Source organism: Schistocerca cancellata, chromosome 1 (genome assembly GCF_023864275.1).
Source record: "Schistocerca cancellata isolate TAMUIC-IGC-003103 chromosome 1, iqSchCanc2.1, whole genome shotgun sequence".
Taxonomy (NCBI): domain Eukaryota; kingdom Metazoa; phylum Arthropoda; class Insecta; order Orthoptera; family Acrididae; genus Schistocerca; species Schistocerca cancellata.
In genome coordinates, this window is record NC_064626.1 from 872,679,019 (window position 1) to 872,703,115 (window position 24,097).

At 44.2% G+C, this 24,097-nt stretch overlaps 1 protein-coding gene across 1 annotated transcript in view; it reads right to left on the bottom strand.

The window, feature by feature from the left end:
• Positions 1-24,097, bottom strand: part of LOC126109897 (hormone receptor 4) — a 617,359-nt gene that overhangs the window by 425,999 nt on the left and 167,263 nt on the right. The window contains exon 2 of the mRNA XM_049914995.1: positions 20,035-20,079. The gene's annotated coding sequence lies outside the window, so the exon portion shown is untranslated. The remainder of the gene's footprint in view (positions 1-20,034; positions 20,080-24,097) is intronic.

The following is a 24,097-nucleotide window of genomic DNA, read 5'->3' on the forward strand; positions in this document are numbered from 1 at the left end:
AGTACGTGTAACTTATGCTTATGTTTCTTACACAGAAATACAACTTATTGATCACATAAAAGATTACACATTATACATTGTTCACTCGGATCTGTGTATTACTCTGGTGGAGCCAAGTTTTACGCTTCTTAACCATCTCTAGCTTAGCCGGCCGGTTGGTCAATCGGTTCTAGGCGCTTCAGTCTGGAAGCGCGCGACCGCTACGGTCGCAGGTTCGAATCCTGCATCGGGCATGGATGTGTGTGATGTCCTTAGGTTGGTTAGGTTTAAGTAGTTCTAAGTTCTAGGGGACTGTTGACCTCAGATGTTAAGTCCCATAGTGCTCAGAGCCATTTGAGCCATCTCTAACTTATGCGCCTCACCACTCGTCTGATAATGTGGTCTGTGATAGCGATTCACCGAATGGACGCAGCGTTTCCATTAACAATTTGTCTTTGTGACATGGATTCATCGAATGTTTCTTAGCATGGATACAGCGTGTCCATTAGCAACTTGTTTCTAATTAGACTGCTTTGATAAAGCAACCATTTGCTGTTTGTTCTGAAACAAGTTTTAAAAAGTTACCTGTGTACTGCAGTGAAAAGAGTAAAAAAATAACGGAAGTAACTGCAAACACGTAAAACAAACGGAGAGTGCAGTCCAATTGAGAATCGTTTAAGACGACATGGAACAGCAGCAATTAGTATCAGATGGCGTTATCGATGAGGGGTGTGATGACATATTGCCTGGGTGTTTCCGCGGCCGTGGCACACAGCTGTTGATTCTCCCGGCAGATAAGGACTGCTGCCAGGCGCTCCCCTCTGCTAAGAGAAATGGACGAGGGAGGGCCGGCCGGCACACGTGCGCTGCACGCCGCTCTGTAGGCGCGACCACTGCCCGCGTGTCGAGCCAGGGCAGCCAACTGCTGAAACGTGTCTGAACCAAGCAAACGTGCACCGCAAGGAGCCGCGGAGAATCTTTCTGAGGAAACGAAACGTCTTGAATCCGCCCACTATTTAAGTATATTTAAATTCCTTTTACTGTGTTTGCAGCACAGACGATTGTATTTACTAGTATTTGCGCTTCAATTACAAGTATTCCGGGTGTCCCATGACGAATGGTCTGTATTCAGGGATATGACGGGAAAGATCATTCGAAGCAACATTGGCTCTAAGATGCGTACCTAAAGAGCTATCAGCCCTTGCTCAGTAGAAGCGATATGTTTCACAATAGCGAAGATGAACAAGTGCTCGCAGCTCTTAAGGTATGCACATTCGAGCGCATTTGTACAAGACTTTTTTGCTTCGAATGATCGTTTCTGTCATATTCCTGAATTTTGACCTGTATTGTATACATCCGAAAACAGGACTCTAATTGGATCGCTAAGTTATGCATACAGAAAAGGAATGTCAAAGATTAACTACCATTTAGAGCGTCAACAGGATATAAACTAACGGACTAGTAAGTACAGGGTGACACAGAAAAACGGGGACATTTCCACAATGCAATAAAACTAGAAGTGATGAAGGAAAGAAATTGCATTCATAGTAAATGAAACCTTACAACTTTACCATTTACGAAACATTGATGGCATTTATCATTTTTTTAAAAAATTATGTCCTTTAGATGGCGTCCTCTTGTATGAATATATTCGTGAAAATCTTATCAGATTCCTCACTGGCCGCTGCAACATCTCAGCTGGGAGACTGTGAATTGCATCCCGAACTCACTCTTTTAACTCATCCAGGGTTCTTGTGTAAACTTTGCTCCTGAGGTAGCCCCACAAGAAAAAAAAAATCACAAACGGATAAATCTGGCGATCTAGGGGCCCAGGGAATGTATCCGCATCATGAGATCACACGGTTGCCCGACAATTCGCGCACATATGCCATTGATTGCCGTGCAGCGTGTGATGTCGCTCCATCCTGTTGAAACCAGGCTTCTTGAACGTTTGGAAAGTTGTTCAATGTAGATGTAACGAAAGTTCGTAACGTCTCCGCATAACGATCGGCATTGACAGTTATTGTGTTGCCCTGTTCATTCGCGAAAAAATACGGTCCGATAATCCCATGTGATGAAACACCACACCATACTGTGACTTTACTAGCATGGAAAGAGCGCTCATGAACGTCATTAGGATTTCTGTTTGCCCAGTAACGGTAGTTCTGTTTATTCAAATAATCTGTGAGATTAAAATGTTCCTCACCTGACATCCACAACTTGTTTAGAAATTCATCGTCATTGTTTACTTTTGTTGTTTGTTGACAGAATCCCAATCGTAACCGGTAATCGTTGTCCTTCAGTTGCTGCACCATATGTAGTTTGTACAGATGAAATTTTAAATCAAGATGAAGAATTCTGCGAACACCCTCCTGGGACATTCCAACCACTGCTGCTTGCTTACGAATTTAACGCCGTAAGACAGACTCGCGTGCAACATCAATGTTCGCTAGAGAACGCACACTTCTTGGTCATCCTGTTGGTTTCTTCTTGAGAGCAGATCCAGTCTCTTCAAAGTTATTAATCCAACATTTTATCGCGTGTTTCGACGGAACGGCTTCATGACGTCCTAAATTATAAAAAAGTCTAATCTCCCTCTGCGCCGCTACCAAACTATCGTTATTTTTATAAAACATTTTTGTGGCTAACTGACCCAGGATCACTGAAATGGCGGACTGTTTACTCGCTAATTGTAACGAACCCGCGGTGCTACCAACTGCCCATGGCTACTCATTTCAAACACTCCCGTTATTCTGTCTCACCCTGTACAATACCATCACAGAAATAAAATAAATCTGTCTCAAGTAGAAAAAAATAATAATTCACGGACCCTACATTGAGGCATAAAAATGCAACAAAGCAATACAGTGCAAAGCTAATTCAGGCAAGTGTCCAGGAATAGGGACTGCATTCGGCGTGCTGCTCGCATACCCAAGCCAAATGTAGAAGGCAAAACTGACTATGACATACACAGTTTGGCTTCAGCTCTTCTTCGAACGAAACAAACATGAAACGCTAACAGCCAAGGCAGACTTAACGGAAAGTAGTTTGTAACTGAAGTGTTCCTCTTTCAACACCATACTTACTACGCTTGATTGGACTGCACATCATCTGTAACGACTAGCGATTCGGAAAAGAAGGGAAAATACAAAAGATCGCAAGACACAGTAGCACCTAAGATCGCCTACATCACATAGTAGAGATACCTGAATCCCTTCATCTAAAGCTGGGGCCGACAGTCGTCCTCTTCATCATCTCCAGGCTCCAGCCCATGGGCAAAGAAAAAGTTATACGTCAAGTTGGTTGCAACAGATTTCAGAGTTTTACGTGTACTACTAGTGAACATTTGTCTATGAAAGAGACGGTGAGTCATTACAGATGAAAATTAATGTAGGTGTAGCGCAATGAGTACACATGAGAAAGGAAGATGACGAAGAATATCTGCTAGTCAGTAACAAAATCATCTGATGGAATATCACGGTTGAGAAAATCATTACACGATACAAAGAAAAATATAAAAAAAAATAAAACAGACTGTGTGGAGGCCGTATACGATAATGCAACGGAGACAAATCATTGTTTGGAGGGAAATCTAGTCGGGTCGCGAGAGGACGCACGCGTCTTTCGCGATCATCGAAATTACGCGCTCACGCAGTCGGCTCCGCGAGCTAACTGCACATGTCGCCCTTTGCATTCAGATCCTGTTTCTTCCACGGTAAACATCCTTCCTCTCCATGATGGTTCCAACGTTTTCCCTATTTAGGACTCCTTACGGGCTGGATTTTTATCTTTGATAATTTTCTCTTGTAAATTATCATTCCCGTGAAGGACTGGAAACAGAACTAACCACCCGCAATTGAGACTGGTGTCCCCTCATACCGTAAAGCGTGCCTTGCTTTCTACTGAGCTTAATGGTTCAAAATTGCCAAAAAGTCAAGTAACATACTGCCTTTCTCTTACGTGTTTTAGGTTGTACCTCCGATGCTGCTGAGGTCAAGGAGACGGGGCGATCTTTAAGCCACATTTTTTTGGAGATAGCGGAAGGAATTGCAGTTAGGGCAGTAGGTCCAATAGTCATCAAAATTAATATTCCACCATTTAATCTGATTATCTTTTAGATATCGTTCTATTTGCCTAACGTCACTTCATTATTCAAATACTGTATTTATATGTAACGAACTGTCAGACAAAGCAGTACAGCTAGAGCTTGACATTCTGTGAAAGGACGTAACCGCCAAGCTTTTAGAGGCCCCAGTCACAAGATGGACCCTGCTGGCGCCGGCCGCCTCCTCGTCCTGTTGACGTGTGACGCTCTACCCGAGCGCAGCCCGCTCCCAGTCAGATGCGTATCACACGCAGCGCGGGAGGCCGCTCTAAATACAGCGACACGTGGACTGAGGAGAGTAAATATACGACCGGTCTTGCGAGACACGTGGCTGTTATTCACCTGTGGCGACAGAAAGCGCCGTCTCTCGGACCATCAAAACCTGTTTCTACTCGCCGCCTTACACACGCTACACACCTACTTACCAACACGTCGGGAATGTACTCCAGTTTTCTCTCACGTCACTTTCTCTGCGCTGTCTCCCCATCTTCTCCAAATGAGATGACACGACTTCCGTCCCCTTTTTTATAGATCTACATCGGTTTATCAGCTTAAAGGAAGTTACAGTCAAAACATTTTCCGTAATTTTGAACTATATTACTTATTTTCTCAGAAATCTTGTAACTGGGTTTTTTAGAAGGAAGGAATGAAAATGGACTTCAGAGAACTTCCGACATCGCATCATTAAAGGAAACTCAAATGGCACCCGAAGCAATATAATATTAAAAAAGAAGGGATTACTAGATATTAGGTTCCAACCTACGTCAACGTCGACGTCATTAGTGATGGGGCAGAAGCGGGTATGGAACGAAGATGAGGAGTGTGTTCGATTTCGTGGAACCATCCCGACATCCGGCTTAATAAGTGGAAGGGAATTACGGAAAACCTAAACCTGGATGCTCAGATGAGTTCGCGTCTTAACCACTTACCAGCCTTACTCGATGAATTTAACGTATTTCCGCTCTTGGCTTAGAATATGAAGTCGGCCTGTTGTAGAATTTTGAAACGTGTGTAATGCTCAAGTATTATGACATTTCTGAAGACCGAAAATCTGCTCTGTACGGAGCAACACGCGTTCCAGAAACAACGATTATGTTAAACCCAGCTCGCTCTGTTACTTCATGGGAGTCACAAAGCAGCACATGCCGCTGCTCAGGTTCACGCCGTGTTCCTTGATTTACGGTAGGCGTTCGATACAATTCCGCACTGCTGCCTAACGAACAAAACACGAACGTGCTGAACATCAGACCAGCTGCGCGACTGGACTGATGAGTTTCTAGCAAACGGAACAGATCATGATGTTCTCAAAGGAGAGAAATCTTCAGACGCAAAAGTAACTTGGAGCGTACCCGAAGTTACTGTTATTGGGCAATACTTTTCTCAATACATGTAAATGAACATGTGTATAACGCCGAAAGTTCCATTGGGCTTCTCGTAGATGCTGCTGCTGTACACAGAGAAGTCGCGACGGCAGAAAACTGTAGCGATATGCAGGAAGACTTGCAGGGGATCGACACATGGCGGAGGTATTGACAGTTGACCCTCAACATAAACAAACTGCTCTAACATATTGCTCTAGATTGCAGAATAATCACTGGGCTCCGTCAGATCTACAAAACATCTAGGAGCATGCGCACGTATTGATTTAAAATATGTCGAGCACATAAAGTGAATCGCAGATAAGGCAATTATCAAACTGAGTTTCATTGCAAATATTCTCAGGAAATGTAGTCCACCAACAAAGGAGGTAACTAGCAAAACCCTCGTTCGACCAATACCTGAATATAGTTCGTCAGTCTGGGGTCCATAACAGATAAGATGGAGAAAATAGTGATGTACCAAATAAGAGCAGCGTGTTTCGTCACAGGCTCATTTAGTAAGCGCGACAACGTCACCGAGATGCTCTGGCAACTCCAGCGGCAGAAGCTGCACGACAGGCGTTCTGCATCACGGTGCGGTCTATTGCTGAATCAGTCAACCAATTATTACTTCTTTCTATGAATATCAAGCGAAAAGACCATGAAGATAAAATTAGAGAGCTTCGAGAAGGCTTACCGGCAATCGTTCATCCCGCTAACCACACTCGAATCGAACAGAAGAAAGGAAAAATTACAGGGGTGAACAAGTACCCTCCGCGACACACTCTAAAGTGGTTTGAGGAGTACAGATGTACACGATATTACAGATTTTTTTCAAGGCTGTATTCACCAGTTTTTAACTTAAAATTTGGATAGTTGATCTATCTGTGAACCCCATTTTAGTTAATACTTTTTACAGAACTACCCACGCATATTTCTGACACACTGTTAGAATAGCTAGGTACAGAGATAAAACAATGTCTAAACCAGATTTTACTCTTCCCTTAAGAGAGTCTGTCTTTCTGGTTCCTGATTTGATACTATGTTGCACGTGGCACGTCACACGTTCATTCTCAACAAAGCAAGACATTTATTACTGTTTGTGAAATTAGTAACGCTGGTGACACCATTGGCCTTTCGTTCCCGAAAGTACTGTTATCAAGCAAATACCGTTTTCTTGGTTGTGATGTTTCTTATTCCGCCATTGAATTGCATTCCGTGTCAACAGTATGAATGCAAAGTGATTTATCTCAGTCAATGAAGCGTTCCTCACCCTTTCCTCTAGTGGCATTTCAGGATATTCATCCTGCAATACGACAACAGTCTTAGTGCTTACTGTTAACAACAGTCTTTGAGTACCATTCAGCCTCTTTTTCTGAAGCCCCATTAGTTTAGCCATAATGAATATAACGTATGATTTACAATAAATAACGGCTTAACGTTCAATAACGGTGATGTTAAATTACACCGTAGCTGTTGACACAAACCCACTATCCACACATATTTAACATTGTTTTTACACCGAGAGAAGTGTTTCAGTGGTTAAAGCAAGGAATTAAGGTACAGGAGTTCTTCTGGAAGTTTCACTTCCTTCAAAAAAAATTTTTTTACTTCAATAAAAATAGGCTGAAACCACACATTAAGCAAGAACAGTGTTACAGCTTAAGGCCAAAACAAAGATTTTCAATGTTAATTCTAAATAGGCTGAAACCCGGCTGACGGCCACTTATCAACCAAACAATTTAACGTCTTAAAGCCTAGGAAGAAGGGCTTTCAATTTAACAGGCTGAGGGCCTTAGATTATAACATTTTGTGCAAACTCGGCTGAAGGCCTCATACTAAAGAATAACAATGTTATGGCTTAAGGCAAGACCAAAATTTTAAATTTTTTGTTTAAGAGAGATTAAAACTCGGCTGAAGGCCACATACTAAAGTATACCAATCTTATGACCTAGGGGAAATACAAAAATTTTGAAATTTTAATTTAAGAGAGATTAAGCCACACACCATGTCAAAACAATTTTATGGCTTAAAACCTAGGAAGAAGAGCTTTCAATCTGTAAAGACTGAGGGCCTTAGCTTAAATCATTTCATGCAAACTTGGCTTAAAGGCCTCCTACCCCCGCCCCCCCCCCCCCCCCCACAAAAAAAAGTTATAACTTAAGGGCAAGGGCAAGAGCAAGATTTTGAATTTTCAGTTTACGAGAGTTTAAAACTTGTCCGAAGGCCACACACCATGGAGAAAACAATTTCACGGCTTAAGGCCTAAAGAGAAAAAAAGCTTACAATTTCAATAATCTAAAACTCGGCTTATAGCCACACAGAGTACTTAAGACTAAAAGGAAATCAATATGTAAAACACAAGGAGCGGCGCTCAGAAGGTTCCAAGGGTTGGCCTGGGAAGTAACACTAACGCACGTTTAGGTGAGACAGGCAGCCAGACCGACAACCTCTTAATCGGAAGGCAACCCAACCGAAGGCCAGCCAACAAACCATCCAACAAACAAAATCAGTTCAGCTCCACCCGATGAGCAAATCGACAAGACGTCAATAGCACAGCGTTCTGGATAAAGGTGCCCAATCCAGCCAAGTCAGAATAAACACCCAAAACTACCGACACACCTCAGCTGCCGAACTACTCGTCGTGCTGGACAGCAACAACACGAGGAAAATACACTGCCAAAAACTACGTCAACGCCCAGGGCAGGTAGCCAGAACGTTAACGGCCACAGGGCAGAAGATACCGCTCGTGCACTTCATTAATGAAGGAGTGAATTAAATTAAGTTAAACCCCATCCGAGAAAACGACTGCAATTCTAGCCGACTTCAATGCACACGCATTGTTGCTCGCGGGAATCTCGTAGAAAGCAACAACCAGGGTCAAACGAAAAAAAGTGATAGCAGTTGAGGCTTGATGGTAGGTTAAGTGAGCACTCAACTTTAAAGAGTCCAAGATCGGTGGGCGACGAACTTCGTGACCCCCGCAAGAAGCGCCTCCCTACTCCAACCGCGCGTGCACGCCGCCAACGGCTCCGGCCCAACTCCGCGCGACGGGGACAACCTCGCTGCTCTGCGCCAACCGACCGACTGCCACCACCCGGAAACGGTCAAAGGATCAAAGAGACGTCGGCTGATGTGACGACCGACAGAACGACCAACCAACAGTCGTTCCCGCTCCAGTCTCCTCCAGTCGGACAGTGCATGTGTGTCGCTAGCGGTCGGCAAGCTATCGGTCGCTCCAGAGAAGTTACGACAGTGCACTTATCGATAAGCGCTGCTGCTGGCACTCACGGGCAAGTAAGGTAGACGTTAGTGACACCAGTAAATGGAATAAGAAAACGAGACGGCAGTACCGTAAAAGAAAATTACAAACAATAAATGGCATGAACACAACCCACGCACGGCTCATAGGTTTTTCCGTGATTGCTCTACACCGCTCCAGAAAAATGTTTGGATGGGCTCTTTGACAGAATACGACCGATCAATCACATCCTTAATTAATACAGGCTTGTATTCCGTCTCTAATGATCTTGTGATTTCACACAAATGTTATTTTTTTTCCTTTCATAGTTTTCACGGAGGTTAATGCGTCTGATGTGGCTAGTAACGGGAGAAGCCGCATCTGTTAACTTTTTGTTTTGAGTCATCAGTCTTCTGACTTGTTTGATGCGGCCCGCCACCAACTTTTCTCCTGCGCAAATCTCTTCATCCGTGAGTAGCCGTTCACTGAGAAGGCTAAATCGCGGCACTGCCGAGTTACTATGCCCCGAAATGGTTCGTTCGACTGTCGTTGACCAAGAATCTGAACTCACACAACCGAATAAAGAAACATTTGTTAAACGCCCCATCAACAGCATCAGAAAAAGGAGAGGGGCAGGAGAAAAGTTATTATGTTCGTGTAAAACCCTAATAAGCAGACAATATTTTAGGTATTGGTTTAAAATATGGAGGTCTGCGGGAAGCTGTGGAATGCCCGTCTGCAGCTGATACCCCTTCGCACATTTCACATGAAGGCCAAAGAACAGCAAAGTACAACACTTTGCTGATTCGAACACTACAGTGGTTCACTGTAGAGATGGGGGATCCTCTCTTGAACTAATTCATAGAGTTCAATCTTTCAAAGGAGTGAACAATCAGTGATTCAGAAAAAAATAACGGTAGCTCCAAACGTTTCCAACGGCAGAGAGAGAGAGAGAGAGAGAGAGAGAGAGAGACGGAGCATATCAGCAGCGCCTCTGCTGGTCACAGCACAGTGCACGCCACACAACACAGCCAGCGCCGGCCTCTGCCCTGCTTTTACCTTGGCTGCCTGCATTGTGCAGTGCCCCATTGGATCTTGTGTTTCACATATGCCGTGCCGTCTCTGTGCGTCGTCTGCCGTGTGCACTGTGCAGTGTCTGGCGCAGCTTAACTTCGCATCGCACTCTGTCGGCGATCGTTTCAGTCACACGTCCTGCCCTCTGGGCAGTTGATGCAAGCAACAGGACAGAGAGCCACCTAGCGGATAACATAGGAACTACTTGCAAAAACCTGCTCGCAAGGGAACGGACGATTTGTCTCGGAGCGGGTGAGTTCACCGCTCCCCCCCACCCTCGGAACTCGCCCGCTCAACGCTCACCCTACCGTCTCGACTCTAGCCAGAGCGTCGAGCAAAGCGACTCATGTGTCACTCTGGTCTCTGTGGTCTCAGCTCACGCAGTAATACAGCTCGCGGCTCGACCTGCTCGACTCAGCGCTTCTGCATCGGAGTTCGTCCCCACTGGATATTGTTCTTCGTAGTAATACCGCTATGTATATTACATTATTATGTTATATATACATCAATTGTTTTTATTTTATTTTTATTTGTTTAAACTGATTAGATTAGGTTCCTGATGACTCCTCTTACTATAGGATTTTTATTATGGACACTCGAATTTACGCTTTAATTACGAGCGAACCGATAAACGTATCGCAAAATGTGATACACCAATATTTTCCTTGTTTTATTCTGCGTAAGGCTATATGCAGCACTTTCGTTTTACAGTCAAATTTATATATTTTTTTCTTATTCTGGTACGGATTTTGCGATTTTAGGCGTCTTCGAAAGGAAACGTTCACTTTAAAAATATATGGCTTGCGATGTATTTGTATGAGGTTAATGAAATTTTAATACATTATAGCCAAATATATTGTTAATGTAAATCTCAAGTTACAACATTTTCCGATCACCCAAAAAACCACGATAGTGCAAAATAAATCAATAATCAAAAACTTTGTCATATCGTGGAAATTTCAATAAACAATACAAAATTCTTACTCATTATCTGTGTTACTTCAAAATAGGATCAAATAAGATCAAAATACAGGTATAGTACTGGAATAAACCAAGTTTAAAGGGCAATGTGCCTTCCATTTATTTTCTATTGTAAATGAGTGGTGAGTCATGAAAAAGAGCTAATTCATTTCAGGGAGTGAACAGTTCTGATCCAATCTCTGAAAAGAACAGTTTTGCCCATCTCTAGTTCACTGAGCACAGTCCTACTGAGTGTTATATGCCTTTACCGTCTTGTGAATAGGAGGGTCTTTTATGGGAGACATACAACTTTAAAGTGGAACTGGAACCATATTTTAGCGCAGCGCGAAGAACAGATTGGTTTGTTATCTGAAATATCGTCGCAAGCGAACAAAGATTCGAAGCATTGAAAGTATGCCACAACAGGATCGAAACAAGTGAAGATGCTGCTGTTAGATGGCATTCCCTTCTGAATTCATGGAAAAGGACTGGAAAAAAAAACGTCAAATTCGAGCGTCATCTGGTTTGCACTGATACACGGATCGACATTCAACCTGAAAGACGTATTCGTTGGCCGGCCGCTGTGGTCGAGCGGTTCTTGGCGCTTCAGTTCGGAACCACGCGGCTACTATGGTTGCAGGTTCGAATCCTGCCTCGGGCATGGATGTGTGTGATGTCCTTAGTTAGGTTTAAGTAATTCGAAGTCTAGGGGACTGATGACCTCAGATTTTAAGTCCCATAGTGCTTAGATCCATTTGAACCATTTTAGACATATTTGTTTTTCCAGCATACTGATACATTCCAAGCCGGGGAACAGTCAAATGAAAGCACGATCCGGCGAACGATGGCGTAATGTTCTTTTTTATGAATATGGGCACTGTATGCGAAATCGTCAGTAGGGTGCTTTTAAGGCATGTCCTCACCAAGCGCTAATTACAGCTGTTTTGATCTCGCGTGTAGAACTTAAAGCTGATATTCGCGTCTCTCGCTGTTCATATGAAATGCTTCCATCACTCCTTAACACAGGCAGGTTTTAAATGCTAGGAGTCGATCCGCGACGCCATTGCGTTTCTTTTACGCTATTAGCAGCTTATCATCGGGCAGTTACAGATTTCATGGAGAGCCATATCCGTTTTTTATAGTTCATAAAAAAATCATCAGGGTGCAGCCGGTCTATTCCTGTATAGCCATTGCCCCCCCCTCCCCCCCCCCTCTCTCTCCCTCTCCCTCCCTCCCTCTCTCTCTCTCTCTCTCTCTCTCTCTCTCTCTCTCTCTTTTCCAGACGGAAGGAGTGCAAGGCTATGCGAGTAGCCCACTGGATTGAATACAATAGCGCCGATTTATCAATCCAAATATCTCCTGTTCGATCCCCTGCCAGTCCTCGGATTTTTTTGTCACTTCTAGTATTTTTCACCGCCGGCACTGTGCTTACGTGAAAAATGTATTGCGCCGTGGTTCAGACTCCACGTTAAACAACCCTTCTTTTAACGGGCAGTGAAGTGGACTCAAAGTTCATAGCAAGACAACGCCACATCACCTCCAAAAACACCATTCCTAGTAAAGCACTGTGGTGTTCAATAGAACCACTGCTTTGATGACAGCTCTTTTTCAAGTAATCTAGCCAGTTTATCTCGTGCACATGTTAACTTTACACAACATCCTTTTACCCGTTCGTCATTCTGTTTGCGTAGCCGAAAAATGCGACGTAATTTTCCGAACGCCTACAGGGAGCATCTGTGTGTTTTCTTCTGTACAGAGCGAGTAACACACAAATTATTACGAACAGCTTGTGTTCTCTGCGATGTTGATTTTACCTTACACTTTATCTGCTAACATGTCTTTATCAGCAACGTATACAGTAGCACGTGACGTGCCAAGATGAATTGGTAGTGATGAAACTTTTCACATTTGCACTCAATATTCCATAGAATAGAATGTATATGCAAGTGAAAAAAACTGAAAGTTGCTAAGCGATGTGTGTTAGTTTCTGATTAATACAGCGTACTTCCGCTATACATATTGAAATTATGCAAGTTATCCAGCTCATCAGTTTCCATCTTAAATTGTAATGCAAAGCAAGGTATTTATTTGCTCCATTTGCTCACACACTGGCGGAACCGCCAAGTGAAGAATTTGGTGGTAACACAGTATCATGAAACACTGCGTGCAGAAGCACGCAAATTAATGTTAGTCGTTCCTCACTGGTAGAGGTATTTTATTCCATACCGCACTTTCCGATTGACATTTCTTTCACAAATTAAATTTTTTCAGTGCAGGAGAAAGTATCAGAATTTAGAGTGTAGAATAATAACCGCTACCAATCACAGTAGGAGATGATTTTATTAAATGCACGCCCGGTTTCGGGCTTGTCCCAGATCGTTTTACATTCTGTTACATATTTTAGTGCTCAGTGTTGGAGATCACTGAGTAAAAAACAAAATATGTGATGGTGACTGAACAGATCCAACTCAAAAATGGATGTTGGTATAGCGTATGTATCGTTGAACAATTCCAGTTGTTCCAGCTCGAAACCGGTCGTGCATTAAACAAAGCCACGTTCTATTCTGACTGGTAGCGGTTATTATTCTACGCCCCATAAACGTTCACGGAATTGACTGCATCCGTTAAGGATAAAATTCACTATCAGAATATTGCCCGAGTAAGATTTAAATACCACGCCGACGAGGTGGTTTCCGGCTAGCTGGCCTCTTACGGCGGCCAATTTGGCGTAATTGAACGCCAGGCGGCGGTTTCCCTCTCGCGAACTCTTCCTCGATTATCCCCGGTAGCTGCCCACTTTCCTCTCATTATTTACAGCCGTGCCGACGTCTCTTCCTGGCTAATTAATTACTCCCTACCGGAGATTTCGCTTCTGCGGAGTCATTTTGTTCATATTCGACCTATTATGCACGATCACGCTAGTGGTGAGTTCGCTAAAAAGATACCATTCCTCTCCAACAAATAAATTAACAAGTATTCTTATTAACGGTATGTGCCATTTCATATGACGACTGTGTCGATTGTTATTCTTAATCCTAAGCTGGTACGATGTCTGCGATACAAACGAACTGGCTGTGGCTGTTTGTGTCGTAGTTAGTTGCGCTAAGCGTTCAGTATATCATAGTCATGCTTCTTGAAGCACTGTAATGTACGTGGTAGAGCAGAGCGTTGACAATGTAAAATAGTGCACTGCGTTCGAAATTCTGAGAAAATTAGGGGTAATCTATTGAGAAACACTAGTAATATACAGCATGTACAAGAAAAACGAACTAGTCTGGAAGACCAATAACGAAGTGCTCGGATTAAAAAGGGTGTAATGCATGGATGCAATTTTTCACCCCTACTGTTCAGTCTATGCTTCGAAGGAGGAATGACAAAAATAAAGAAAAGGTACAAGAGTGGGATTAAAAAAATTGTTCAAATGGCTCTGAGCACTATGGGACTTAACATCTGAGGTTATTAGTCCCCTAGAACTTAGAACTACTTAAACCTATCTAACCTAAGGACATGACACACATCCATGCCCGAGGCAAGATTCGAACCTGCGACCGTAGCAGTCGCGCGGTTCCGGACTGAAGCGCCTAGAACCGCTCGGTCACACCGGCCGGCCGTGGGATTAAAATTCATTGCGAAAGGATATCAGTGACATGATTCGCTGTGCAACTGCTGTTCAAAGGAATGAAAATTTTAATGGAATGAGAGTAAATCGAAGACAAAAGTAATGACAAGTAGCAGAAATGAGAAAGCGATAAACTTAACATCAGGATTGGTGAATACGAAGTACGAGTGGATAAAGTTAAGGAATTCAGTTTCCTAGGCAGCAAAATAACCCATGACGGACGGAGTAAGGAGGACATCATAAGCAGACTAGCGCTGGCAGAAAGGGCATTCCTGGCCTAGAGAAGTTTACTAGTATCAGACATTGGGTTTAATTCGAGGAAGAAATTTCTGAGAATGTATGTCTGGAACACAGCATTGTATGGTAGTGGAACATGGACTGTGTAAAAATCTTAACGGAAAGAAAATCGAAGTTACTACCCCTGTGGGCAATGAACGACCTAATTTGTTGGCTACCTAGTTCTTATCAGTGAGGTCGCTCGTGCTCCATCGCTCTAAAGCCCATACGTCTAACACAGACTTAATTCTCAAACTCTTCATAGTATCATACAAGTTGCCGAATAAAATAAAATTATATGAGATTCGGTAAATTCAGTAAAATTAATGATGCTGACGATACCGTAATGTTATATTTTAAACCAAATAAATGTTTTGTTCACACATGCGTGAATGGCGGCCTAAATAACGGCGAACTCAAATCACAATAAAAACAATTAAGCAGTAATTAAGACATGTACTCCATAACAGAGCATCGAATACAGATAAACACGTGCGACCAAAGATTATTTAACAGCACTGTAATGAATGAAAATCGACAATAAACATACGAAGACGGGAAGCGCTGTTTTCCACTATCAATAACAATGTATATAAAATTCATTATCCTGAATAAGCGCTGCGAAAAACATGCCACAAGTCTATCACACACGAATGAAGTATCAACTACAGTAAACAATTACAGTTCACAGTTGTCTCAAACTACGTAAATAAAATTTGGAGTTCATACAGTCGCACAAAATCAGTCACCAGAAACACAGTCAAGTAGTCTAAGTCCAGCGAAAGGTTAACTTATTTAATTTAAATCGCGCTCATACAGTTATTCCAAAAACAACAAAGGTTGAAGAACTAACTGTGAAGGGGACTGCCCAATTCGATGCGTCGAAATCTGGCCTGAATTTTGTATACCGAAAGAATTCACTGAAAGAAACACAACGTCAAAATTTTCGCTAGTAAGACACACTGCAAGTATTTACTTAAAAAATGTTGAACTTTGCCAAATGCTTACAGTTAACTCAGCAGGCGGCTGGACAGCGCATGCGCAACACGGTGGGTCCATATCTTTGGTTGACGGCACATCGGTGAACAGGTTAACACGGCACAACACGATCGTAACATGTAAAGCGAATTTCAGTTTCCGTTGATAGTTTTTCTGACACAGTTGTTCGCAGTTACTATTAGCTGGAATTTGTAACTCGTTTAATATCCATAACAATTAGCAGTTGCCTTTGCGATATCGGCAAGTGTTAACAGTGAAGATAAAACTCAATTTTCTTTGTAATTTCTTCATATATGCTTGCTATTAGCATCTGCCGTTGTTAAGGATATTCACAGTAATATGGAATCCAATTAATGTTTTCAGTCTTGCAAAGATAAAATATGAAGATCGTGGTATGCACTCGAAATTAGCTATTTCTCATGAAGACCTATGTTTGTGTTATTTATTAGTTAATTTCCTGGACATTCATTCGAATGCTGTCGACAGTTCGTTATAAATTGTGGAAACTTTATAGGAAACAGGAAATAACTCGGATGCTTCCTTGAATTGTGGTTCGAAGATGATGATTGTGCTAATTAATGTCCAGAACAAGAACAGAGTCCCTGACGAGCCCAAAGAAAATTTTTGCAGTAATAGCTTGCGGTAGAAAGTAATGGCTACAATTTTTTTTGTTAAACGAAGGAGGGAGAGCCGGCCGGAGTGGCCGAGCGGTTCTAGGCGCTAGTCTGGAATCGCGCGACCACTACGGTTGCAGGTTCGAATCCTGCCTTGGGCATGGATGTGTGGGATGTCCTTAGGTTAGTTAGGTTTAAGTGGATCTGAGTGGTAGGGGACTGCTGACCTTAGAAGGTAAGTCCCATAGTGCTCAGAGCCATTTGAAGCATTTTGAAGAAGGGAGAAAACGCTTATACGTAAGCAGTCTGCAAAGGTGCTTCGTTTCATAAAACCTGAATATGAATTGTGTAAATGGAAGAAATATTTACATGAAGTACGAAGTATGTCCAAAATGATACTCGCCAAAGTGTGGAAGACCTAACACAAAGTACTCGTGGTAGTCAATGCACCATTACGACAGAGATCTACATGACTGGGTCCTTTGTATTGCAAATGAGGTGAAGATTACTGATTTCCAGGCTTCTTCAACCTGGTTAAAAGGATTCAGGAAATTATGCAGAAAAGGAAATCATAAAATTACCAAGTTTACATCAAGAAAATCCGAAGAGATGTTGTAAATAGGTAATAATGTAGAGAAATTCGTATCTGATTGGAAGGCAATGCTTCTTCCTAACCCCTAAAATACTGCGTATAAAGTCAGTGTCACGTTTCGTGAAATACGCGCTTTATGATTTCGAGCGAAAAAAAAAAGACAAGAGTTGCTTGTATATTTGATGAATGGTATGACACATTCGTACAGAACAACGCCAGTGATAAGTATCGGTGGCTTACTTTTGTCGCAGCTTTGTATCTGTCCTCGGGAAAGTCAAAGCAAATTACAACCAAACATAATAAAAATGGGCTGTTTACTTGCAAAACTCTTGCAATCGACTTACCAAAATCTGACAAAACGAGGGAGAATAATCTTGAACGTTACGTCCGAAACGTCTTATCATTTGCAGAAAGTAATTCATTGATTTTGTTGGATTCCTGGTCTGAACGTAACGACACATCTGTCTTTAGGAGGATGACAAATGAGTTAATATAATTCCGATTCCAGTCGTATCTAATGACGTGATTTATTCTCTATGTATAAAAAATTTTTCAACAGCGTACAGAATTTCAGAGAGAACTGTCGGGCAACGTAATTTTCGTTAGTTCTTTGTTATTTGAAGTTTATCAGCGGAACAGTATTGTTAAACGTCAATCACTTGTGCGTTGTCAGTTGCATCACCACATTTTACTTATTTGATCAAGTATGCCTGGAATGCAGCCTAATACGCAGAACAATGGCCACGATCATTTCTTACTCCATTCTAGTTCTGTCTATATATAACCAATAATTAGTGTCAAGTATCTGAATGCATTAATTTTTCTATTATCAGTTATGCCTGGTGAAAGAAAATATTTATTTGATGAAGTAGTCTGTAACGTAACATCATATAAGGCTTTGATTTTCTTTCCTCCACCAGCCACATAGGCAACAGTTTAGCTGTCGATATGGACTGCAAGTTATTAAAAAATAACGTTTTTAGACGTTTTTGGTATGGTTACATGCTTAAAATTCTCATTTGTGCACTTTGGAATCGCGCTATGTCCTCTTGTCGCGGCTGCGTCTAATATTCGCCGATTCGGCACCAGGTAGGAAGGTCTGTATACCACTGTTATAAGCCGTTCTTCGTGGGGCAAAAATGAGTAACTTTAAGATTAAAAAAAAGTACTTGCAGTGCTCCTTAGTAGCTAAAATTTTGATAGTGCATTTCTTTCGATGCATTATCCCTGTGTGACAAATTTCAGAGTCGCTTTCGACGTGTCGGACTGAACAATTCCCTTGTGAGGTGGCTGCCTGTGCAAACAGGCACTCGACAGCACACTCACCAACGCTGACCAAAGAAGAAAGAACACACGCGCCCTACCCGATCGCCTTTAAATACTTCCTGTGACCTCACACATTAACAAATCCAGGTTAGACAAATAATGACCAACACTGAGATTTAAAGGCATTTGGAAACAGAAAATTTACGATCTACACTCCTGGAAATGGAAAAAAGAACACATTGACACCGGTGTGTCAGACCCACCATACTTGCTCCGGACACTGCGAGAGGGCTGTACAAGCAATGATCACACGCACGGCACAGCGGACACACCAGGAACCGCGGTGTTGGCCGTCGAATGGCGCTAGCTGCGCAGCATTTGTGCACCGCCGCCGTCAGTGTCAGCCAGTTTGCCGTGGCATACGGAGCTCCATCGCAGTCTTTAACACTGGTAGCATGCCGCGACAGCGTGGACGTGAACCGTATGTGCAGTTGACGGACTTTGAGCGAGGGCGTATAGTGGGCATGCGGGAGGCCGGGTGGACGTACCGCCGAATTGCTCAACACGTGGGGCGTGAGGTCTCCATAGTACATCGATGTTGTCGCCAGTGGTCGGCGGAAGGTGCACGTGCCCGTCGACCTGGGACCGGACCGCAGCGACGCACGGATGCACGCCAAGACCGTAGGATCCTACGCAGTGCCGTAGGGGACCGCACCGCCACTTCCCAGCAAATTAGGGACACTGTTGCTCCTGGGGTATCGGCGAGGACCATTCGCAACCGTCTCCATGAAGCTGGGCTACGGTCCCGCACACCGTTAGGCCGTCTTCCGCTCACGTCCCAACATCGTGCAGCCCGCCTCCAGTGGTGTCGCGACAGGCGTGAATGGAGGGACGAATGGAGACGTGTCGTCTTCAGCGATGAGAGTCGCTTCTGCCTTGGTGCCAATGATGGTCGTATGCGTGTTTGGCGCCGTGCAGGTGAGCGCCGCAATCAGGACTGCATACGACCGAGGCACACAGGGCCAACACCCGGCATCATGGTGTGGGGAGCGATCTCCTACACTGGCCGTACACCACTGGTGATCGTCGAGGGGACACTGAATAGTGCACGGTACATCCAAACCGTCATCGAACCCATCGTTCTACCATTCCTAGACCGGCAAGGGAACTTGCTGTTCCAACAGGACAATGCACGTCCTCATGTATCCCGTGCCACCCAACGTGCTCTAGAAGGTGTAAGTCAACTACCCTGGCCAGCAAGATCTCCGGATCTGTCCCCCATTGAGCATGTTTGGGACTGGATGAAGCGTCGTCTCACGCGGTCTGCACGTCCAGCACGAACGCTGGTCCAACTGAGGCGCCAGGTGGAAATGGCATGGCAAGCCGTTCCACAGGACTACATCCAGCATCTCTACGATCGTCTCCATGGGAGAATAGCAGCCTGCATTGCTGCGAAAGGTGGATATACACTGTACTAGTGCCGACATTGTGCATGCTCTGTTGCCTGTGTCTATGTGCCTGTGGTTCTGTCAGTGTGATCATGTGATGTATCTGACCCCAGGAATGTGTCAATAAAGTTTCCCCTTCCTGGGACAATGAATTCACGGTGTTCTTATTTCAATTTCCAGGAGTGTATTACACAAGTTATTAAAAATGTTCACGAGCCAGTCCAACATCTGATTACAAACTTACGTCAAATTACAATAACATACAAAGTTGTCAACTGTGGCTACTCATCCTCTCGCAAAGTTAGGTAACGCTTACTTGCCTTCATACTACGTGTAACTATAATTCTTTATACACATGCATGACTTGAGAAGTAGCTTGTTGTGGCGTATTATTGTTTGCATTACGAGCAACATGTTAAAACAGGATTGATTTACATTTTCATACGATATCGGCTGTGCAGGAGCAGAGGCAGAGAGCACGAGCAGAGTCGATCTAAACTCACCAGGTTCAGGCGTCGGGTGTGGCTATCGTTCAGCTCGTATCACACCTGAAACACAAAAGAAATGTTGTCATCACAACACACACACACACACACACACACACACACACAGAGAGAGAGAGAGAGAGAGAGAGAGAGAGAGAGGGGGGGGGGGGTGGTAAAGCCGAAGACATGATTGGGGGAAACACAGATGATGCGACTGCAACAGGAAGTATCTCGAAACTATTTCTCGGTAGTACTGGAGATAACTGGAAACCAACAAAAAATATGAAAACACAGTGCATTAGAGATAACGTTTACCGGAATAGCCCTCCTGCACTCCGTCTCTAGGTAGATAAGCAACGTATGTAACGTTGAAGTTATCTTCTGAGAATAGGTTAATCACTCTATAAGAAGTGGCATGAAATAAAATTTCTGTTTGATGTCGACCTGACATAGAAGTCACAGCAGCAACATACTGTAAACTTATGCTGCATAATGACATGAAGATCTTGAGGATACAGATCCTGTTGGAAAGATACTATTTTCCGAAACCTGTCGCTTGAGCTGTCGTTTGAGCCCATGCTTCTTCCATCTTACCACTTTCCGTTTTAGTTAATCATCGAAGACCTGCCTTACATATTTGTATCTAGGCCTGCCGCTACTGTTATTTCCTTTCACCTTTCTTTCAGCAATAGTAATCAGTAACCACCAATGATGCAGTAAGCGCAAAACTGTTGAGACTTCATCAAGCGTCAGCCTCATTCATGTACGTCTTACCACAGGTAACTTCATATGGGGTGGGGATTTTTACAAACTGTTGGAAGAGTCGCCATGCGTAGTCCACTTAGTCTTTTGGTGACCAGTTACTTCACAGTGCATTTCGAAAGACAGGCGTTGGGTTCAAAAATGGCTCTGAGCACTATGGGACTTAACTTCTGAGGTCATCAGTCCCCTAGAACTTAGAACTACTTAAACCTAACTAACCTAAGGACATCACACACATCCATGGCCGAAGCAGAATTCGAACCTGCGACCGTAGCGGTCGCGCGGTTCCAGACTGAAGCGCCTAGAACCGCTCGGCCACTCCGGCCGGAACAGGAGTTGGTCTTGATGCGGTACAACTATGTTTGCCGTGGGGGGGAGGGCGGCAGAAAATGATCAGAAGCTGCGTCAAGCGTTCGGGTTTGGGTTTGGCAAATGCTTGGAGAACGTTATCTCCCATCACGTGTGGTACCAACAGTGAAATACGGTGGAAGTGCTGTTACAATATGGGGGTGTTTTTCGTGGTTAGGGTGTGCTCTCCTTAGCGTATTTAAGAAACCGCTAAATGTGGAAGGATATAAACACATTTTGTAACACTGTGTACTGCGTTCAGTTGACGAACAATTCGTAGTCGTTAACTGATTGTGTCAGCATGGAATGGCTCTGAGCACTATGCGACTCAACTGCTGAGGTCATCAGTCGCCTAGAACTTAGAACTAATTAAACCTAACTAACCTAAGGACAGCACACAACACCCAGCCATCACGAGGCAGAGAAAATCCCTGACCCCGCCGGGAATCGAACCCGGGAACCCGGGCGTGGGAAGCGAGAACGCTACCGCACGACCACGAGATGCGGGCTATTTTGTCAGCATGACAATGCACCCTGACGTAAAGCAGCATCTGTGAGTTTGTGGTTTATAGACAATAACATTCCTGAAATGGACTGGCCTGCCCAGAGTCACTACCTGAACACAACGGAACACCTTCAGGATAAATTATAACGTTGACTCTGCTTCAGACCTAGCCGTCCACCTTCACTATTCTCTCTTTTCGGCTCTGGAGAACGTATGGGGCTGTCATTCCTCCACAGGCACCTCATTGCAAGTGTCCGCAGTTGAATTCAAGCAGTCATAAAGGCGACCTGTGGAAATTCCCCATCTGAATGTGTACTGACAAGTATCCCAATGCTTTTGGGTGCCCGGATGGTTTTGACCAGATGGCGTGTACTCCTCGCCTCTCGGTACTGGAGCGTACAGTGACGTGGCGTGACGTCACTCGGCGTCAGCCAGCTGCGAGAGAAGCCCTGCATGTTTGTCGCCGCTGCCTCCCGCTGGGCTGGCCTGGCCTGCATGGCTTCAGTGGCGCTCCAGCCAGGGGTAGGCAGCGCCCTCGTAATCATCACGGACGAGAGCGGCCAGTCGCCGTGAAATTCTAACCGGCGTCCGACGCTGAGTCCAGGGACGACCACTCCAGCACACGTCCAACTTCCAGGTCGCCGCGAGTCTCCCTCCCGCGCGACTGACAGTCATACCCATCCACTAGACGAGGATGCAGCACGATCAAACCATTTTGATCCTGGGAGAACAGCGGTGCCCTTTAGTGTTAACAGAAGCGCAGTAAAAAAGACATCTATGTTTCACTCTATTCTATTCTTTACCTGATTAGAAAAAAAATGTCTGAGATGACACTGGTCCGATTCCGTATTACTCTAGAACACGAATAGCTTCACGTCTTTTCATATGTAGAATAAAACGGTAGAGTGCTGCTCCCATCGCCTGGTCCACACCATCTTTGGTCGGGAAATGCTGCCGCTCTATCAACCGAGAAGGAATCATCCACTAAATGAGGTACCTCCCATAAATCCGAGTTTCGATTTATACAATCTTCTATTTATATGTAAAGAAGAATATACAAAGAGGAGTGTCTGCTTGTTAGTTAGAATTCATGAACATTTACAGTTTTCTTCCGATCTTGATAACATTTTGCACACTTTGTCTTCGAGACAAGAGGGAGATCACTGCCTACATCAGATTTCGTAATCTGAGTTGAAAGATACTCGTATATGTATGTAATATACACTGAAGAGCCAAAGAAGCTAGTAAACCTGTCTAACATCGTGTAGGGCCCTCGCGAGTACGCAGAACAGCCGCAACACAACGTGGCATGGACTCTGAAATACTGCTGGAGGGGACCGACACCACGAATCCTGCAGGGCTGTCCATAAATCCATAAGAGATCTCCTCTGAGCAGCACGTTGCAAGCTATCCCAGATATGCTCAATAATGTTCATGTCTGGGGCATTTGGAGGCCAACGGAAGTGATTAAACTCAGAAAGTGCCACTCTGTAGCAAATGTTCAAATGTGTGTGAAATCTTATGGGACTTAACTGCTAAGGTCATCAGTCCCTATGTCACACACTACTTAACCTAAATTATCCTAAGGACAAACACACACACCCATGCCCGAGGGAGGACTCGAACCTCCGTCGGGATCAACCGCATAGTCCATGACTGCAGCGCCTTAGACCGCTCGGCTAGTTCCGCGCGGCCACTCTGTAGCAATTCTAGACGTGTGGGATGTCGCATTGTTCTACTGGAATTGCCCAAATTACTCAGCATGCACAATGGACATGAATGGATGCAGGTGACCTGACAACATGCTTACGTACGTGTCACCTGTCAAGAGTAGTATCTAGACGTATCAGGGGTCCCATATCACTTCAACTACACACGCTCCAAACCGTTACATAGCCTCCATCAGCTTGATAAGTCCCTTGCTGACATACAGGGCCCATTGATTCATGAGGTTGTCTCCATACACGTACACATCCATCCGCTCAATACAATTTGAAATGAGACACCAGGCAACGCGCATACGGAGCGATTTATCTGACGTCCAAAAGGGCATAATCATTGACTTTAGGGCGAATGATGAAAGCATTTTCGAAATGGTCAAGTCTGTGAATTCTTCTCGTTCCGCCGTGGTTCCCCAGCAGCAGGCGCCGTTTCACGCACCCATGCTGACTGCTGTTCATCGGCGAAAAAGGCTGGAATATGCATGCCAATACCGCAAGTGGAAGTGAACGCCCACTTAGTGGCGACAGGTGGCTTTTTCAGACGATCACGTTTTATGCTGCACGCGCCGCTGCACTCGCCCCGACTGATGTTGGCTGATGCGAAGCAGCTCCATGTAAACAAAGCCTCACTCCGGACGCCTTCAGATTCACTGCAGACGGCGGCTTGCCCTTTCCTCACTCCTTATACAGTCTACCGCCTGCTTAGACACTGGACACGCTCAGTTCTGACGTCAGACATCTTGTT